We start from the raw sequence: 9,474 nt of genomic DNA on the forward strand, positions 1-9,474 counted from the left end.
TAACTGGACTGGAGGTCAGATTTCATTATTTCCAACTATATGGGCTTCGGCAAAGAAATCACCCTCTCTAATTTTGTTGGCTTAGCTATAAAATGGGATGTTTTTATGTGCATTACTTGCTTCAAAAGGTTATTGTGAAGCAAAATTATTTAACACATACTAAAGGGATTTGGAAACTGAAAGGATACATGTAATTAATTATAAAGCTGTATTTAGGGGAAAACTTAAGTGAGCAGAATATACTTGACATTTTTCAGAGGTCATAATCCTATTCTGTGGCATGGAGCTGACTGATTAAACATCTTTTCCATGTCACATGTTAACAGCAAAAATTATAGGCCCTCATACTCATTTTTGCAATATTAAAATCCATGCATTAAACCACCATTTCTTTTTGTGCTATGAATCTCCCATCTGTTTGTACTTTCTCCCCAAAAAGAGATGGGTTTTATTTATCACATGAGATGTCAGCTTTCAGGCTTTGGGGTTCCTAAGTGCATTCAAGCTGGTGCAACCGCCACCACCAGTCATCAGCAGATGGATCTTGTTAAGCCATTCGGATTACTGGATAAGAGCAAGATTTGGAACATGGACCTGCTCAAGGAATGTATATATTTAGTAAAACACGATAAATGTGGTGTTAATCAAAATCATTTTTTCTTATTTCCAATATTAAAAATAATAGTAAATAAAAATAGCTAGCTACTAATAGCACTGAAGAGTCCAAAGAAGGACCAGAAACATTTGGCATTTTGGTGTTGAAGGAAAACCAGTCCATTTTTGTTGTTATAATAAGTGAAGCCTGAAAGGAACATGCAGAGAGGGAGATGAATCTAAGTTATGTCAAACTAGCAGGGAAATGGCACCTGTGAAGAAGCCTATTGCCAACTTCAACGATGATTTGTCAGGTTTGATTAAAACCTGAATTAAGCACTTCTCATTAGAACCTCAGAAGGATGAATTATGCTGCGTAAATAGATTACTCATACCCTGATAGAAACACGGGCACCACGCACCCTGCTAGTAACTTTCAATTACATTGATAAATGAGAAGTTAAACTGTAATTTTTTTAGCACAATCCATTTTGTCTCTAATATCCTGCCACTTCTGTTTGCATTGTGACTGAAAAAATGAGGCTGCAATGAAACAAACAGTCCTCTAGATTAGTGTCACACTACAAATGAGGAGATCATCGAGGTAGAGTTATGGTTGGAAAAGGGACCCCAAGAAGAGTGAAAAGTGTTCTTTCTACATCTCCAATCTGCCCAGATATTTATTAAGGTTGTATAATACGTGCATTTAGGACTCATCTTCACTCATATCATAAATAAAATAGCCAGATAATGGAATAAAAACTAATGATAGTGTCTTGAAAGTACTACTGGAAAATTTAACCTCATTGGCCAGGGACTGGACTTCTTAACTAGCCAGTGAGTCAATAGGTTTCATTTGCCATAGTTAATCTTTATAACATTTCAACAAAAGAGACGACGGCAAAAGCACTTAGCACATTGGTCACCATTTCCTCCTCTCAGCTGTTTATAAGCATTAATTAAATTTAAATCTGATCTCATCCTTTTGATTTCTGACACACAGTCATTTTTCTTATTAATGCAGATTGTGAAAAAATGGGCTAGGCATTCTGGGAAAGAGGGAAAGCATCAAAAATGGACAGTTGTATTTTCCAAATGAAACTTTTTTTTTTCCTTGCTCTAACTTTGAGGCCCATTTTAGCAATCCAGGGACTTCCCTTAAATGGAACTTAACCCAGTTAAGACTCTGCACTTCCACTGCAGGGGGCATGGGTTTGATCCCTGGTCAGGAAACTACATGCTGCGCTGCACAAGACTTACTTATTATAAAGCTACAGTAATCAAGACAGTATGGTATTAGTGAAAAGACAGACAAATCAATGTCCAAGAACAGAGAGCCCAGGAATAGACCCACACAAAAACAGTCACTGATCTTTGAGAAAGGAGCACAGGCAATTCAATGAAGAAAGGATAATCTTCCAACAAATGGTACTGAAACAATACGACATTCACATGCAAAAAATAAATAAATAAATCTACATGCAGTCCTTGCACATTTCACAAAAATAAACTTGAAATGTATCACAGACCTAAAATTTAAAGTGTAGAACTATTAAAAAAAACTTCCAACTCCTCCAAGACTTGAATACCAGTATGCCTACAGGGAAGTCTCTTACAGAAGCAAAAAAGGAAGAACTCTATTGAACGGCTCACAGAAAAACCTTTTTAAAATCTCTCCCTATATCTGTCTCTCTCCAGACATCCACTACAGGAAGGAGCTGGTAAAACTCTTCTCATCCAACCTCAAAATTCCTCCAAAATGTCTTAGTCTCACTACTTCATCTCCTCTCCTGCTGCCTTCTTCTTGCTTCTAAACCTTTTTTCCTCTTCTGGTCCCAATGAAGGCAGAGAATATAAATTTAAGTTTTCTCAATTTCCACCAGCTGTCTTCTCCATCCATGACTCTAATTAGACAATAAAGAACCATGAGCCAAGTAGCATAATGAACGCTCCTGATAAAAGAGGAGAAAGGATCTGATCGGTAACCTCCAATATTTTCACCACAGTTCTATTCCACCAAGCGGCTGTGAAGACTTCTCCAGAAGAAATGAAGGCTAGAAATCTCACTGATGGTGGTTCATGCTGTCAAGGTTTGAAAGCAAATTCCTCTTAGCTTTTTCACCTCACCTCATAGCAGGTTTATGCCAGCTTATGTCAAAGGCTTCCAGAACCTTCTCCTTTTTATATAAAAGAACTTCCAACTTGAGAGGAAAGAAATGTGAGGGGAAATTTTCAGTACAGAAACTTAGAAAAAAAAAAAGAGAGAAAAGAAGAGAGATGAGATTTTAGGTAAGAAAGCATTGAAGACAAACTACATACTTTAAAGGCTCCTGAAGCTTGGAGAAGGAAAAAGAGACCATAAAGAAATAAAACTCTGGATTCTGGAACTGAAATCCTGTTCTTCCATTTGTATTAAAAAATCACCCACCTGGACCTCCATTTACTCCTCTGTAAAATTATGGAATTTGACTAAAAGGATCTGATCCCTTGATGTTATGACTTCTTCATCACCTAACCTGCCTTCTTACACCTCTCTACCCACCTTCATCATTGCTATAATCCTCAGGACTTTTAACTGCGTGCTTGTCCACACAGTCAGAAGACATGCTTTGCTTTATGTTCTACGCAAACTATATCAGTCCCTGAATACATTAACATTATCTCTAGTATTAAATTTACCTACAAAAAATAGTTTACTGGTTGATTATGATACTGCACTAAGTTGACAAAATAATGACCTCACAGGAGTTAACAAATTAATATAAACAAAACTCCCATGAATGCTGGTCAAGAATCTGCCTGTAATGTGGGGGACCTGGGTTGGAGCCCTGGGTTGGGAAGACCCCCGGAGAAAGGAACAGCTACCCACTCCAGGATTCTGGCCTGGAGAATGCCATGGACTGTATAGTCCATGGGGTTGCAAAGAGTCGGACATGACTTTCACTTCACCCATGAATGCAGCTACACATACAAAGAAAGAAAAAAAACATTAAATCAAAATACATCTGATCAGTAAAATGGAAACTGTTGGGTGTTTAGTCATGAACTATACAACTTATATATTCAATGTATAATCTCTTTAGAAATAGTCACCTAGAGAAACAATGTTCAGCTGTGAGAACTGTTCAGCAGTCAAACACTAAGCTCAGGGGTATCACCTCAACTTTATTTCCCCAAAGGGAACTTACTCACTTCCTCATCTAACTTATTCACCGCATTTAATTTCAAACACTTTTGGTTTGTTCTTAAAATAGAGATAAAAATCATTCTTCAGGATCCAAGGGAAAGAAATTCAAAGGAAGAATTCTAAAATGACATGATGTACTAGTATTATCTAATTCTCTAAGGTGAATACTTTGAAAAGAACAATACTCATTTGGAAGTAAAAACTCTGGATTAAGAAAAAAAATCAGATTCTCTTCAGTCATACATTCAACATATCAAATTCATCTTGGGAGTAAGGAATGCTTTGGTGATAAGAAACTACTACCCATCAGGACTCAGGATATGATGCCACCACATACAGGCAAGACTCTGCTCTCTGCTCAGCTCACTGCTGGCACTTGGTCAACGTTGCGTGTGTCCACCTGAACAAGATGTGAATCTTATATTTCAGAAAACTGAGGCTGTCATTGAATTATTTGCAGGAGACTGAATCTAAGATAGGATGAAATTTTTTAAATACCTGGTTTTATTCTAAGACTTCTGACACCTAGAATCAGAACAATGTTTGTGAAAAATTGAATTCTTATTACTTTGATATTTGATTGAAAAAAATCTAGCATTATAAAATGGTCAAAAGAAAACATATTTTCTTTTGTATGTCCTTTTATCATAAAAATTCTTCCCTTCTCTCCAGAATACTGAAGTAATACTCAAATACAAATTCACCATAATATTCACATGGACCCAAAATAAATTTGGTTTATTTAGGGCCTGAGAGAATCTCTTAATCATCAAGTCCTGCAGTGAAGAGAGACAAAACATCCCTTTAATTATTTTTTAAAAAGTTATTTATGTTGTTAAAAAAATTCTACACGACTTAAAATAAGTCAAGAGTCTTCTGATTCTCCCCCCACATACACATTCACACCTTCCTTCCCTGACTCTGAAATGTCTTAAACTCAAGAGTTTCTTTGACACACATCTCCAGAAAAATCCTTCAAAAGCCTTCATTCAAGGGAAGGGAGCAGTGGGTACCTGACAGTGTGAACTGAAGGAGGAAATCTGGGTGTCGATTTCTTAAACAGCCTTTCTAATAATAACCCTGCTTTCAGTCCTACTCATACTCCCAGGTTCAAAGATACCTCATGTCTTCATGTGGTCCAAAGTGCCTTGCTACCCAGGCTACATTTCAACTGCCTTTGTTCTGCTGATTTCAGTTTTCATCCATCTACTATGTTGGCACCTCCTCTATGATTTTCTTGCCATTGTGGATTTACAACTTTTTAAAAATCATCTTATTGTCTTTCTACTGGGGTTTTAGGGTGAAGCATATGTTAAAATGTGTGTGCTATACTTAACCAAAAAATCTGCTATATTTAGTCGAAAATGTCAACTTTAATTTTATACTCTAAATATTTATATACTGACAATTTACTTGTATATTTTCTGCAATATAAAAATAACCTTTAAAATTAAGCCCAAAGGAATCCATGGTTCTTTCCATACTCACAGACTTTAGTTCTGCCCAATGGTTCTTTCCATACTCACAGACATATTTCTACAAGTTTTCACCATTTTCTAGTCTATGGCTAATTCTAGATGATTAAACTTGTTCGAAATTGGGTCTCCGAATTGGTGCAAACTGTGTAGAGTCCAATACATTCACAATGATATTCAGCAAAAAATAATCAGTCAAGTTACCCACATAACAGTTGTGAAAACCAAGTGTTGGTTTTCTCTACAAAATGATTCAGGGTAAGGTTTGTGGAGGTATTTCCAAAAGTCCAGAGCAACTGTTTCCCCAGAGATTGGTCAGGTGACTGCAAAAAAGGTACCTAAAACACAATTCTTGTGCTTATTCTCTCTTTTCCCTTTTAAAATAAACAATCTTACTTATTCTTCAAGGCACAGCTCAAATATTACTTCTTCTCTCTGGCATCCTCTTTTCCCTTCCATTTCCCTGGTAAAATGAATGACCCCATTATCTGATCTCCTGTAATATTTTGTATATACTTATATATATATATATATATATATATACACACACACACACACACATGTATGTGTGTGTGTACATATATATATATACATAACAGTATACAACACATTGTACTGCTATGATTTATTGTCTATACCTCTATTATATCTTGAACTCCTCAAAGGCAAAATTTGTGTTCCATTCTTTTTTGTTATCACCAGTAACTAGCACAGTACCTATAATTCAAAAGAACATCAGCAAACAATCTTGAACTTAATCACACTGACACAAAACCTTCTAATGTGAGAAAGCCCATGACTACACAAGGAGAAATGAGTATGAAAACCTCAGCTGAAAGTCTAAAATAAAGAGAAGCTTTATGTATTAATCCAAGTCCCCCTCAGTAAAACTACCTGAGGAAGGTATCATGCCTCTGACAGATAAAAGAACTAAGATTCAAATAACTTGGTCAAGATCAAAGCTACTAAACCCTAGAATAAGAGCATTTTAACCCTCATCTGATTCCAAAGCTAGAGCTCTTGATTTTTTATTTTTAATGCTTCCTTCCTTGAGACCAGAGAATACAACATGCAAAAAAGGAACAGTTTTTCACCTGTGTCTTGCCAGCTCTTGGTATATAATTGACTATAGTTATGTCCAAATGATTGTTTTGACTTATAAGTTATAAGTTATGTCCAAATATAAGTTATGTCCAAATGATTGTTTTGACTTATTTTTTTTTTTACATTGTTCATTTCTGAGCCATTACATCTGCCATGGTTAGTTAAGCCTGCTGTGAACTTGTACAGTCGAGACTACTATTACCTTAAATAGTAGTTCTTAGTGCATGAAGATGATGCTTCCAACTGTTCCACCTTTAGGAAGAAAGGTGGGTACAAACAATTCTTTGACCTCTATTCTCAACTACATATTGTGCACCTGCAATATGCATACTTTGAGAAGTGTGCCTACTGGGGCCTTGATTTTTTTGTGTGTTTAGAAAAGGAAAGTAAAATGTAATGTGCGATACATGCATAATACAATATACCTTATTGGAATGCACACTTGGTGCTCTTAAATTTTGTTTCTGACTCTTTTGTGGACCTATATATTCACTACAATACTTAAGTTTGAGTTTACATACCTACATTTCTACATATAGGTTCCTATAAAGTTATATGTAACATATATATAAAAAGACCACTGTAAAATGTGAACAAAAAGAGTTTTGATATCAATTTTGAATCCCTTTTCTTTTTATGTTAATTTCTGATCCTTCTTCTCCACTGACTATTAATCAGTGTGGCTAAAAAAAATTGTTTCCACTGTGAAAAGTCTGATTTTTATTTTTCTAGATCTCACAGGTGTCTAGATTCCAGATATCTCATATCTAGATTCTCATATCTAGATGCCAGATATCTCATATCTGCATTCTCATATCTAGATGCCAGATATCTCATATCTCTTATGCCTGAGATATCATACTCTCTGTGTCATGACAGGTAGGAAAGCAGATCATAAAACCTTGGCGTCCACCATTCCCAAACCTGCCGCAGGCATCTTAAAGTATTTGCAGCTCTTAATAGAGAGCTTTACCTACCTGCCAAAGAATGTTCCATCCAAGCACAGGTGAGCCCAGAGGAGGCAGAAAGGTGATGTTCCCGGAGCAGCCTTCAAACACAGAGCAAGAGAGGTGTATCCTGCCCTGACTCCCTGAGGTGCTCAATAGTACTAAGCCCTGTGGTGTCACTGTGGTATCTTCCCATTAGAATATCAGCTTCCTTCCCTTCTCTGCCTCATTTCCCTGCTGGTACTGCTGGGAATGACTCCCATGTGAACTACAGCCCTTAAGCCTAGAATAGAGAAAAGGCCGCTTTAAGAATAGTGTTTATTAGATGTTACTATGGAGATTTGTTCCCTCCACCATGCAAAGAATCATGCCAGCTTCTAACTCCCTCATTTCACAAGGACTGATTCTGCTTATTTCCTGCATATATATCAGTTCTCCTTAATCTGGGTGTCCTGAGACTGGGTCTATGCTCTGCACACTGTAGACATTAAGAGTATTTTAAATTCCTTGGGGCAAGAAGAGTCACTGTCCTGCCTATGTCCAAGATAAAAACGGATTCCCTCCCACCCTGACCACTGAGCAGAACATTTTCAGCTACAATCACTCCTTCCTCCCCAGGCTGCAGGCCACCTCTGGGGTTACTGGGAAACCATGTCCCTTTCTGTTAAAGCCCAGTCCTCTCAAGTGAGCATTTACCATTTTCCCCTTCTTGCAAAATACAGACACACACACACACACACACACACACTTTTATTTTACTTATCTCCATTACTTACTGTTGTTACTATAAAAGATCACCATTAATTTAGTTACATAAGACAACAACAAAAATTATCTTATAGTTCTGGAGCTGAGAAATCTGAAATGAGGGCTAAAATCAAACTGTTGTCTTTTCCTGCTTCCAGAGACAATCTGAATTCCTTAGCTCATGGCTGTATATATCTCCATTTTCAAAGCCAGCACCATTAAAATAAGTCCTTGTCATGCCACCATCCTCTGATTCTTTCTCTTCTGTCTCCTTCCTGCACTTATAAAGACCTTTGTGACTATATCAGGACCACCCAGATACCTCAAAGTCAACTTAGTAGAAACTTTCATTCCATCTGTAACCGTAATTCCCCTTGCTATATAACCTAACATACTCACAGTTTCTAGGAACTGGGATGTAGAAATCTTTGGGAGGTGGGGGCATTATCCTACCAGTCTCAACAAGTTCAAAGATGCAAATTATTTTCCTTACTGCTTTCAGACCTAATTATTCTAGATGCAGTGTATAAGGATGATCCTATTACTCCACTCACTCTAGAAATAACATCTATCTAAAACACTGAATACTATACCTTACCAATAGTTGCCATCATTCAGAACCTGTGATGTGTCATGCATTCTATATACTCAGCCATGTTTAATAGTTACCACACGGTCTTCAGCATTAGACTGGTCTGGAATGCAAGTTGTACTCTGCTCCCTGCTAAACAGACAACATTCTGGACAAGTTAATTAACCATGGTAACTCTCATTCTATCAAATGTTAAAGAAACAGTACACCTCCTCATAGTGATGATTTGATCACTTTATCTTAACTGATATCAGAATTCCTTGGGCTTCCCAGCTGGCACAATAGTAAAGAATCCACGGGCTAACACAGGAGATGCAAGAGACACAGGTTCAGTCCCTGTGTTGAGAAGATCCCCTGGGCAAGGAAATGGCAATCAGCTTCAGTATTCTTCCCTGGAAAATTTCAAGGACTGAGGAACCTGGTGTGTCGCAAAGAATCAGATATTACTGAGTGCACACATACACAGAGAATCCTTTACTGTAAGATGTGTCATTGTATGGAAAAATTGAAAAGAATATTTGATTACATTTAGGATTGTCTCATGTTGTTATCTTTTAATCCTTCCCAAAGTAAACCAGCATCACTACAAACAAAGCTAGTGGAGGTGATGGAATTCCAGCTGAGATATTTCAAACCCTAAAAGATGATGCTGTTAAAGTGCTGCATTCAATACACTAGCAAATTTGGAAAACTCAGTGGCCACAGGACTGGAAAAGGTCAGTTTTCATTCCAATCCCAAAGAAAGGCAATGCCAAAGAATGTTCAAACTACCACACAATTGCATTCATTTCACATGCTAGCAAAGAAATGCTCAAAATTCTTTAAGCC

At 37.0% G+C, this 9,474-nt stretch overlaps 1 long non-coding RNA gene across 1 annotated transcript in view; it reads right to left on the bottom strand.

Annotated features, from left to right (window-relative positions):
* LOC145526617 (uncharacterized) overlaps positions 1-8,784 on the bottom strand; it is a 120,929-nt gene extending 112,145 nt beyond the window's left edge. Inside the window, exons 1-2 of the long non-coding RNA XR_014069022.1 lie at positions 8,648-8,784; positions 7,338-7,590 (exon numbers count right to left, since the gene is read on the bottom strand). This is a non-coding gene — a long non-coding RNA (uncharacterized LOC145526617). The remainder of the gene's footprint in view (positions 1-7,337; positions 7,591-8,647) is intronic.
* Between the last annotated feature and the right edge of the window lie 690 nt (positions 8,785-9,474).

The sequence above is a fragment of the Giraffa tippelskirchi genome, chromosome 2 (assembly GCF_054371585.1).
Source record: "Giraffa tippelskirchi isolate mGirTip1 chromosome 2, T2T-mGirTip1v1.2.pri, whole genome shotgun sequence".
NCBI lineage: Eukaryota > Metazoa > Chordata > Mammalia > Artiodactyla > Giraffidae > Giraffa > Giraffa tippelskirchi.